A 12,504-nucleotide genomic window follows, 5' to 3' on the forward strand; every position below is an offset into this window, starting at 1 on the left:
TACTTTACATTACTTTACTAGCTGCTTGCCAACGCCTTGTTCATGACCAACATTTATTGTGCATGCATCCTACTGTAATTATTAGAAATGGTGTGCAATTTCGACAGGGGGTAGAACCAGTCATTATTTGATTATCACCAGTAACTAATGATTCATTTATATTGACAATCTACGTGGCTTCTTGACAATGGATTCATACCCCATTAACTTTTCCATATTTTCTTCACCATACACACACAAACAAATTGGGATTTTGTGTGATATACCAACACAAAGTAGTAAGTATTTGTGAAGTGTAAAGGAAATGATACAAGGTTTTCTAGTTATTTTAAATATATAAATCTGAAAATTGTGATGTGCATTTCTAATCAGCTCCCCGTAGTCTGATACCCCTAAATTAACTCCTCAGTGATCAATTGCCTCTATAAGTCACATAATTAGTAAATTACCTTAAGTCCACCAGTGTGTAATTAATTCTCCATATAACTACAGCTGTTCTGTGAAGGCCTCAGAGGTTTGTGTTAGAACATTAGGGATAAAACAGCATCATGAAAACCAAGGAGCACACCAGACAGGTAAGGGATAAAGTTGTGGAGAAGCATAAAGCAGGGTTAGGTTATAAAAAAAATACCCCAAGCTTTGAACATCTCATGTTGCATTGTTCAATCCATCGTCCAAAAATGGAAGGAGTATGGCACAACTGCAAACCTACCAAGACATGGCAGTCCACCTAAATTGACATCTCAAGCAAGAAGAGTATTAAGTAGAGTAGCAACCAAAGGGTTTTTAGGAGCTGCAGAGATCCACAGATCAGGTGGGAGAATATGCCCACAGGACAACTTAGTTGTATACGCCACCAATCTGGCCTTTATGAAACAGTGGCAAGAAGAAAACCATTTTTGAAAGCAAGTTATAAGAAGTCCTGTTAGCAGTTTAAAAAAAAAATATGTAGGTGAAATGGCTAGCATGTGGAAAAGGTGTTCTGGTCTGATGAGACCAAAGTATAACATTTTGGGCTAAATGCAAAACACTATATTTAGCAAAAACTACTAACACTGCACAGCATTCTGAAAACACCACCCCCACCATCAAACATGGTGGTGAAAGCATCATTCTGTTGGAATGATTTCCTTCACCAGGGACAGGGAAGCTGGTTAGAGTTTATGGGATGATGGATGGAGCTAAATAAAGGGTAATTCTGGAGGAAAATCTGTTAAAGGCTGCAAAAGACGTGAGACTGGCATGTAGATTCATCTTCCAGCAGGACAACAACCCTAATTATCCTGCCAGAGCTACAATGGATTATTTAAATTAAAGCATATTCATGTGTTTGAACGGTCCAGTCACAGTCCAGACCAAAATCCCATTGAGAATCTGTGGCAAGACAGGAAAATTGGTGTTCACAGACGCCTCCATTCAATCTCACTGAGCTATAACTAGTTTGCAAAGAACTATGGACAAAAATGTCAGCCTCTAGATGTGCAAAGTTGGTAGACACATCCTGCAAAAGACTTACATTAATAATTGCAGCGAAAGGTTGTCCTACAAATAATTGACTCAGAGGGGCTGAATACAAAAGAATGTCACAATTTTCAGATATATATCTTTAAAATAACTAGAAAACCATGTATCATTCATTTCCTTTACACTTCACAAATACTTGCTACTTTGTGTTGGTATATCGCATCAAATCCAAATAAAATACATTTAAGTTTGTGGGTGTAATGTGAAAAAAATGTGAAAAGTTCATGGGGAATGAATTCTTTTTTTAATGCACTGTAGATACAAACCACACAGGCATACATTACCTAGCTTCATCAAAGGCTTGGAAATCCCTTCTATTGTAGGGTTTCGTGGAGAAAATGGGGCACTGATTTTGCACTATTGCCACAAGACATCCTTAGATATAGAGATGTTATGTTAGAATTCTCAGGCAATGATGATTCACCTGCCCCGGGGGGGAAAACGCCAACGATAACAGTACTGTCAGGTTTCCTTGACTTACCTGCTTACTCCGTCACTTTTTACCTATTCTTTCAGAGCCTGGAGCAACGCTTGATTGTTCAGGAATCCATCTGTACAAAGAATATTCCCCCGCCTGTCCTCCACATACTGCTGTGTACACATACTGTTCCTGCCAGATGTGACGTTGTTCTGTAACACAAGAATTGACGTTTCTTAGAACCAAGTAGGTTTAGCAGAACTTTTATTTCTTAGTTTCAATAATAACACTTAAAACTAAATTGTAGTCACCCATCTTCTTTTATTTCATATTATGAGTGATAGAGCAGCCAAAGAGAAGAGGATCCTGAACACGGAATCCCTCTATATTAACTCTGAATTTCCTAATATGGTTTATGAAAATGGGTTTTATAAAGTGAACAACCCCTTTAAATAGAACCTGTCATGTTGATAATGGTTTCTGAATTGCAGATAGGAGGTTATAGAGCAGGGGGAGCTGATCAGATTGATATACATTTTGTGAGAGAAGTTTCATTAAAACTTGTATTTTATACAGACACTAAAATCAATGGCGTTTGTATACATGAATCTAGTGCACGGTCCCTGTATACATACGAGTCCAGTGGCTGGCCCTGTTCAGAGATTGACAATTTTCATTCTGTGCATGTAGAGATAGTTGTCAATCACTAGTAGGACCGCCCAGAGGTGTATCTGTGGGGGGCATGCAGGCAGGGGGCTCTGTTGGGCAGCCTGATGCTGTGATCCAAGGTTTACCATTCAGGGATTCAGTGTAGAGCAGATATTTTTATTCAGGAGCATTATAATTTTTATGGGAATAGTGTGGGGATGTACCTGGGAAGAACGAAGAAGATGGAAGTCTGCAGAGACAAGGCGTGGCTGTGAAAAGTCATCATGACGTCTGGAAAAGATGAAGAAAAGAAAGAGAATGACTAAAATCAGAGACATCATCATCTATAAGGTACCTGGATGTAAAAAAATGTTTGTGATACTGACTAATTCTCATGTTTTTAATCATATTAGGAACATTGCAGGGGTTGTAAAAATTTGTGATGAGTCTGCAGTCATTCTGTGTGACTGCAGACTTCTGAATTCTCACAGTGCACACTGCACGCTGTCAGGATTTTCTGGTGCCAGCGATTTGCATACATGCGGTCTCGGACTAGAGATGGTTGGCCTCACTCAATGAAAATTAATCGAGTGACGCTGGATATGTCTAGTAACAATGTGACCAGAAGTATACAAATCGCATGCTTATGCTCACATGACCATCCACTCTTGCCATCGGAAAGGGAGAATCCTAAAAGTGTGCGGTGCGCACGCTGTGACAATTCAGAAGCCTGCAGTCACAGAGTGACTGCAGACTTTAATCAAACTGGGACAAGCCCTTTAATTATAAAAATGAAGCCCTGTAGCCAATCCTAACAGCGTGTAATATACTCACTGTAAGGATTCAGCTCTGTAGGTTCTAGCAGTCATCACATGACTGGTAGGGTCTTCCAACAGGTGTACTATGACTGCAGTCATGGGGACCATTTTCCGGTCTCTGGCTGTCATACCAACCCATGATCACAACGCGGTGGGGTGGGACGGTGGTTTGACAGAAGCAGCAATCTCCCTCTGTCTAACTACTTAAATGCCACTAACGCTATGGACAGCAGCATCTTTGGAGTTAAACTGCCAGGATAAAAGTTAGTCCTAGGATTGGCGGAAAAAGCAGGCCTATGACTTACAACCTTTCTCCTGCTCCTGCTCCCTCGGGGGCACTGACAGCACCCACTAAATCAGCATGTTGAAAATGTACATTACGGTGCGGGAACTAGAATCCAAACATGATGTACAGTCTCACAATGGGTCGTTAAGGGATCAGAAGATACTGTTCATTTCCCTCCTCCATACATATCTGTAGTAAGGTAGTAAGGTGCTCTAGCCCCAACAAGTCAATCCTTTGTCCCATCTACGGAGTGTAAAAGTAGGTTAATTGCTGAGTTCACATTTTCTTTATCAGTAAGAATAATTTTGAGTGTATTAGCGTGTGACAAGTCTGGACTGACTCACCACCTATATTACCTAGTTAGCAACAGTCAACACAACATAGCACGTCGACCATTACTATTTACACATGTAAAGCCTTTGAAACAGAGCTGTCAGACTTTCCTGCTGACTTTACTCTCGGACAGGTGGAGTCCTTGATTTATGACGCTACTTCCAAAATAAGCATTTATAGACGAGCAGCAAAACAATGATCCCTACATGAAAAATGACGTTCTCTACATTGGGCCTCATGTAGTTGAGGAAAAAGTGACTTTGATGCTTCCTTGATGACCATCTTAACTAATCACAGTCCACATTTCCAAAATACTATCCAGGTCCAGTTTTGTGGACAAAAGGAGCCACAAAACTGGGAACAGTGAGGAATTACTTTTATTGTATAATTTTCCACTTAGGCCATGTTCACACGTTCAGTATTTGGTGACTTTTTTACCTCAGTATTTGTAAGCCAAAACCAGGATTTGGTGAAAAATACAGAAGTGGGGCATATGTTTTTATTAGACATTTCCTCTGATTGTTCCACTCCTGGTTTTGGCTTACAAATACTAAAGTAAAATACTGACCAAATACTGAACGTGTGAACATGGCCTTATAATGCTACTGCGCTGCTTAGGCCAGCGTTAACTCTACCTCTTGCAAATTCTCCTTGATATCTCTTATTCCATTCCCCCCATTCTCAGATTTTTTTCTGATATGACATTTGACGAGGAGGGACATTGCTGCCCGCTAGATGTTTGCAACCATTCACTTCACAGTGTGTACTGTATCATCCATAAAGTCTATTGTCATTAACATGGCAAGTGGGTGAGACCTTCTGGACTTGGATAGTTGTCTTGCAAATGTCCCATCCGGCATGCAGATGCAGCTCTCCATATCCATAGTCAAGTGTCATGTCTGCAGAAATCCTCGCTAAATCTCTTTTCTTCACAGGCATGATGATTTACAATTCAACAGCATTAGACCAGCATGCCAGAACTGTGTGGGAGCGTAGGGTCAGAGTTAGAGCTTTGGGGTATGGTGGAACAGGAAGTTTTAGCAAGGAAGCACTAGCTAACTCTCTACCTGATAAAGCTTCCTTAAAGTGAACCTGTCACCAGAAAAAAATGCTATTAACCTGCAGATATGGGGTTAATCTGCAGATATGAGGTCAACCTGCAGTTTAGTGTTATTAACATGCCCAGCGCCTGCACTAAGCCGAACATTGCAGGGAGAACATGAACTTCATTCCCCGGCAGAGTTCTGGCTTCAGTCACTGGGGTAGCGCCGGCGCGGGTGAGTCTCTGGCAGCTGTAATCGCACCCCTGATTATATGATTATATTCATATACACACAGTGGGTATGGAAAGTATTCACAACCCTTTAAATGTTTCACTCTTTGTTTCATTGCAGCCATTTGGTAAATTCAAAAAATTTCATTTTTTTTTCTCATTAATGTACACTCTGCACCCCAGTTGTGGACAAAATTTTTGCTGGTCTACCTGACCGTGGTTTTGTTTTTACAGAGCCCCTGATTATCCATTTGTTAATCACAATTTGAACGCTGCTGACTGGCATTATCAATTCCTTGGATATCTTTTTGTATCGCTTTCCTGTTCTATACAGTTCAACTGCCTTTTCCCGTAGATCCGTTGACAATTCTTTAGCTTTCCCCATGACTCACAATCCAGAAACGTCAGTGGCTGGATGAAAGATGCAAGAGTCTGTCTGGATCCAAGAAACTCACTCAGCTTTTATGCACACACACTGATTACAAGTGAACAGGTCACCGGTGAGGATGTTACCTTTAGTAGCCATTCAAACCAATTTGTGTCAACCTCTGTGCATATTATCAGGCAAAATCACCAGTGAACTTTTGATCAGAGTAATTTGGATGTTTTGGGTTGTCATTATGATTTAATAAGAGAAAACCCAGTAGTTTGTCAATAAATGGCTTCACTCAACCACTAACCATGAGTGAAGAAAAAGTTTTGATGCTATCATTCATATTTTCTGAAAAAATGGCAAAGAAAGCAAAAATTCTCTCGGGGTTTGTAACCCTTTGAGCACAACTGTATAATATATATATATATATATATATATATATATATATATATATATATATATATATATATATATATATATATATATATATATATATATATACACACACACACACAGTTAGGGCCAGAAATATTTGGACAGTGACACAATTTTCGCGAGTTGGGCTCTGCATGCCACCACATTGGATTTGAAATGAAACCTCTACAACAGAATTCAAGTGCAGATTGTAACGTTTAATTTGAAGGGTTGAACAAAAATATCTGATAGAAAATGTAGGAATTGTACACATTTCTTTACAAACACTCCACATTTTAGGAGTTCAAAAGTAATTGGACAAATAAACATAACCCAAACAAAATATTTTTATTTTCAATATTTTGTTGCAAATCCTTTGGAGGCAATCACTGCCTTAAGTCTGGAACCCATGGACATCACCAAACGCTGGGTTTCCTCCTTCTTAATGCTTTGCCAGGCCTTTACAGCCGCAGCCTTCAGGTCTTGCTTGTTTGTGGGTCTTTCCGTCTTAAGTCTGGATTTGAGCAAGTGAAATGCATGCTCAATTGGGTTTAGATCTGGAGATTGACTTGGCCATTGCAGAATGTTCCACTTTTTGGCACTCATGAACTCCTGGGTAGCTTTGGCTGTATGCTTGGGGTCATTGTCCATCTGTACTATGAAGCGCCGTCCAATCAACTTTGCAGCATTTGGCTGAATCTGGGCTGAAAGTACCGTATATACTCGAGTATAAACTGACCCGAGTATAAGCCGACCCCCCTAATTTTGCCACAAAAAACTGGGAAAACTTATTGACTCGAGTATAAGCCTGGGGTGGAAATGCAGCATTTACCGGTGAATTTCAAAAATAAAAATAGATCATTATTTCCCCATAGCTGTGCCATACAGTGCTCTGCACCGTTCATATTTCCCCATAGCTGTGCCATATAGTGCTCTGCACCGTTCATTGTGCCCCATAGATGTGCCATATACGGTGCTCTGCACCGTTCACTGTGCCCCATAGATGTGCCATATACGGTGCTCTGCACCGTTCATTGTGCCCCATAGATGTGCCATATACGGTGCTCTGCACCGTTTACTGTGCCCCATAGATGTGCCATATACGGTGCTCTGCACCGTTCACTGTGCCCCATAGATGTGCCATATACGGTGCTCTGCACCGTTCACTGTGCCCCATAGATGTGCCATATACGGTGCTCTGCACCGTTCACTGTGCCCCATAGATGTGCCATATACGGTGCCCTGCACCGTTCACTGTGCCCCATAGATGTGCCATATACGGTGCTCTGCACCGTTCACTGTGCCCCATAGATGTGCCATATACGGTGCTCTGCACCGTTCACTGTGCCCCATAGATGTGCCATATACGGTGCTCTGCACCGTTCACTGTGCCCCAAAGATGCTCCACATAAATCTCTGCCGCCGCCGCTGCTGCAATAAAAAAATAAAAACACATACTCACCTCCCTTGATTGCAGCTCCCGGCGCCTCGTTCCGGCGCCTCCATCTTCCCGGCGTCTCTGCTCTGACTGATCAGGCAGAGGGCGCCGCGCACACTATATGCGTCATCGCGCCCTCTGCCTGAACAGTCAGAGCGCAGACGCCGGGAAGATGGAGGCGCCGGGGAGATGGAGCGACGCCCGGAACGAGGACAGGTGAATATGCTATACTTACCTAGTCCTGGCGATCCTCGCGCTGTCCCTCTGCCTGGTCTTCTGTGCCGCAGCTTCTTTCTCTATCAGCGGTCACCGGCACCGCTGATTAGAGGAATGAATAGGCGGCTCCACCCCTATGGGAGGTGGAGCCGCTTATTCATTTCTGTAATGAGCGGTCCCACGTGACTGCTGAAGAGGGGAAGAAGCTGCAGCACAGAACACCGTGGGACGGCAGGGACAGCGCGAGGATCGCTGGGACTAGGTAAGTATCCCTCAGCGCCCTCACCCCCTCACCCGCCGACCCTCCCACCCACCTTGACTCGAGTATAAGCCGAGAGGGGCACTTTCAGCCCAAAATTTTGGGCTGAAAATCTCGGCTTATACTCGAGTATATACGGTATATCCCGGTACACTTCAGAATTCATCCGGCTACTCTTGTCTGCTCTTATGTCATCAATAAACACAAGTGACCCAGTGCCATTGAAAGCCATGCATGCCCATGCCATCACGTTGCCTCCACCATGTTTTACAGAGGATGTGGTGTGCCTTGGATCATGTGCCTGTTATGGCTGGCAATCAGGCAACACAGCGTGCAGTAATCAGCGCACATACAGAGATCTGGCAATAACCAAAAACAATAGGACGAGCTCTGAGACGTGGAATCTCTGTAGACTGCAGTACCTGATCTATCCTCACACAACTATAAGCAGCAGTGGATTGCGCCTATCACTACCTATGCAACTCGGCACTGCCTGAGGAGCTGACTAGCCTGAAGATAGAAATACAAGCCTGACTTACCTCAGAGAAATACCCCAAAGGAATAGGCAGCCCCCCACATATAATGACTGTTAGCAAGATGAAAAGACAAACGTAGGAATGAAATAGATTCAGCAAAGTGAGGCCCGATATTCTAGACAGAGCGAGGATAGCAAAGAGAACTATGCAGTCTACAAAAACCCTAAAACGAAAACCACGCAAAGGGGCAAAAAGACCCACCGTGCCGAACTAACAGCACGGCGGTGCACCCCTTTGCTTCTCAGAGCTTCCAGCAAAAGTTAATAGCAAGCTGGACAGAAAAAACAGAAAACAAACTAGAAGCACTTATCTAGCAGAGCAGCAGGCCCAAGGAAAGATGCAGTAGCTCAGATCCAACACTGGAACATTGACAAGGAGCAAGGAAGACAGACTCAGGTGGAGCTAAATAGCAAGGCAGCCAACGAGCTCACCAAAACACCTGAGGGAGGAAGCCCAGAGACTGCAATACCACTTGTGACCACAGAAGTGAACTCAGCCACAGAATTCACATCAGTACCCCCCCCTTGAGGAGGGGTCACCGAACCCTCACCAGAACCCCCAGGCCGACCAGGATGAGCCACATGAAAGGCACGAACAAGATCTGGGGCATGGACATCAGAGGCAAAAACCCAGGAATTATCTTCCTGAGCATAACCCTTCCATTTGACCAGATACTGGAGTTTCCGTCTAGAGACACGAGAATCCAAAATCCTCTCCACAATATACTCCAATTCCCCCTCCACCAAAACAGGGGCAGGAGGCTCAACAGATGGAACCATAGGTGCCACGTATCTCCTCAACAACGACCTATGGAATACATTATGTATGGAAAAGGAGTCTGGGAGGGTCAGACGAAAAGACACCGGATTGAGAATCTCAGAAATCCTATACGGACCAATAAAACGAGGTTTAAATTTAGGAGAGGAAACCTTCATAGGAATATGACGAGAAGATAACCAAACCAGATCCCCAACACGAAGTCGGGGTCCCACACGACGTCTGCGATTAGCGAAAAGCTGAGCCTTCTCCTGGGACAAGGTCAAATTGTCCACTACCTGAGTCCAGATCTGCTGCAACCTGTCCACCACAGAATCCACACCAGGACAGTCCGAAGACTCAACCTGTCCTGAAGAGAAACGAGGATGGAACCCAGAATTGCAGAAAAATGGAGAGACCAAGGTAGCCGAGCTGGCCCGATTATTAAGGGCGAACTCAGCCAACGGCAAAAATGACACCCAATCATCCTGGTCAGCGGAAACAAAACATCTCAGATATGTTTCCAAGGTCTGATTGGTTCGTTCGGTCTGGCCATTAGTCTGAGGATGGAAGGCCGAGGAGAAAGATAGGTCAATGCCCATCCTACCACAAAAGGCTCGCCAGAACCTCGAGACAAACTGGGAACCTCTGTCAGAAACAATATTCTCAGGAATGCCATGTAAACGAACCACATGCTGGAAGAACAAAGGCACCAAATCAGAGGAGGAAGGCAATTTAACCAAGGGCACCAGATCGACCATTTTAGAAAAGCGATCACAGACCACCCAAATGACCGACATTTTGCAAATTATGCAGTACCAGAAAGCGAATAACTTCCTGATGTGCAGGAGCCAGGCACATGGTCAGCTGGGCCCAGTACTGAGGCTTATTCTTGGCCAAAGGTGTAGCATCAATTCCTCTCAACGGAATAGGACACCGCAAAGGCTCCAAGAAAAATCCACAACGTTTAGCATAATCCAAATCCATCAGATTCAGGGCAGCGCCTGAATCCACAAACGCCATGACAGAATACGATGACAAAGAGCACATTAAGGTAATGGACAAAAGGAATTTGGACTGTACAGTACCAATAACGGCAGAGCTATCGAACCGCCTAGTGCGTTTAGGACAATTAGAAATAGCATGAGTAGAATCACCACAATAGAAACACAGCCTGTTCAGACGTCTGTGTTCTTGCCGTTCTACTTTAGTCATAGTCCTGTCGCACTGCATAGGCTCAGGTTTACTCTCAGACAATACCGCCAGATGGTGCACAGATTTACGCTCGCGCAAGCGACGACCGATCTGAATGGCCAAGGACATAGACTCATTCAAACCAGCAGGCATAGGAAATCCCACCATTACATCCTTAAGAGCTTCAGAGAGACCCTTTCTGAACAAAGCCGCTAGTGCAGATTCATTCCACAGAGTGAGTACTGACCACTTCCTAAATTTCTGACAATATACTTCTACATCATCCTGACCCTGGCATAAAGCCAGCAGATTTTTCTCAGCCTGATCCACTGAATTAGGCTCATCGTAAAGCAATCCCAGCGCCTGGAAAAATGCATCAACATTACTCAATGCAGAATCTCCTGGTGCAAGAGAAAACGCCCAGTCCTGTGGGTCGCCGCGCAAAAAAGAAATAATAATCAAAACCTGTTGAATAGGATTACCAGAAGAATGAGGTTTCAAGGCCAAAAATAGCTTACAATTATTTCTGAAGCTCAGGAACTTAGTTCTGTCACCAAAAAACAAATCAGGAATCGGAATTCTTGGTTCTAGCATCGATTTCTGATCAATAGTATCTTGAATCTTTTGTACATTTACAACGAGATTATCCATTGAGGAGCACAGAGCCTGAATATCCATGTCCACAGCTGTGTCCTGAAGCACTCTAATGTCTAGGGGAAAAAAAAGACTGAAGACAGAGCTAAGAAAAAAAAATGATGTCAGGATTTCTTTTTTCCCTCTATTGGGAATCATTGGTGTGGCTCCTTGTACTGTTTTGGCTGGCAATCAGGCAACACAGCGTGCAGTAATCAGCGCACATACAGAGATCTGGCAATAACCAAAAACAATAGGACGAGCTCTGAGACGTGGAATCTCTGTAGACTGCAGTACCTGATCTATCCTCACACAACTATAAGCAGCAGTGGATTGCGCCTATCACTACCTATGCAACTCGGCACTGCCTGAGGAGCTGACTAGCCTGAAGATAGAAATACAAGCCTGACTTACCTCAGAGAAATACCCCAAAGGAATAGGCAGCCCCCCACATATAATGACTGTTAGCAAGATGAAAAGACAAACGTAGGAATGAAATAGATTCAGCAAAGTGAGGCCCGATATTCTAGACAGAGCGAGGATAGCAAAGAGAACTATGCAGTCTACAAAAAACCCTAAAACGAAAACCACGCAAAGGGGCAAAAAGACCCACCGTGCCGAACTAACAGCACGGCGGTGCACCCCTTTGCTTCTCAGAGCTTCCAGCAAAAGTTAATAGCAAGCTGGACAGAAAAAACAGAAAACAAACTAGAAGCACTTATCTAGCAGAGCAGCAGGCCCAAGGAAAGATGCAGTAGCTCAGATCCAACACTGGAACATTGACAAGGAGCAAGGAAGACAGACTCAGGTGGAGCTAAATAGCAAGGCAGCCAACGAGCTCACCAAAACACCTGAGGGAGGAAGCCCAGAGACTGCAATACCACTTGTGACCACAGAAGTGAACTCAGCCACAGAATTCACATCATGTGCCGTTCCCTTTCTTCTCCAAACTTTTTTCTTCCCATCATTCTGGTACAGGTTGATCTTTGTCTCATCTGTCCATAGAATACTTTTCCAGAACTGAGTTGGCTTCTTGAGGTGTTTTTCTGCAAATTTAACTCTGGCCTGTCTATTTTTGGTATTGATGAATGGTTTGCATCTAGATGTGAACCCTTTGTATTTACTGTCATGGAGTCTTCTCTTTACTGTTGACTTAGAGACAGATACACCTACTTCACTGAGAGTGTTCTGGACTTCAGTTGATGTTGTGTACGGGTTCTTCTTCACCAAATTAAGTATGCGGCGATCATCCACCACTGTTGTCATCCGTGGACGCCCAGGCCTTTTTGAGTTCCCAAGCTCACCAGTCAATTCCTTTTTTCTCAGAATGTACCCAACTGTTGATTTTGCTACTCCAAGCATGTCTGCCATCTCTCTGATGGATT

This window comes from Ranitomeya imitator, chromosome 9 (genome assembly GCF_032444005.1).
Source record: "Ranitomeya imitator isolate aRanImi1 chromosome 9, aRanImi1.pri, whole genome shotgun sequence".
Lineage (NCBI taxonomy): Eukaryota > Metazoa > Chordata > Amphibia > Anura > Dendrobatidae > Ranitomeya > Ranitomeya imitator.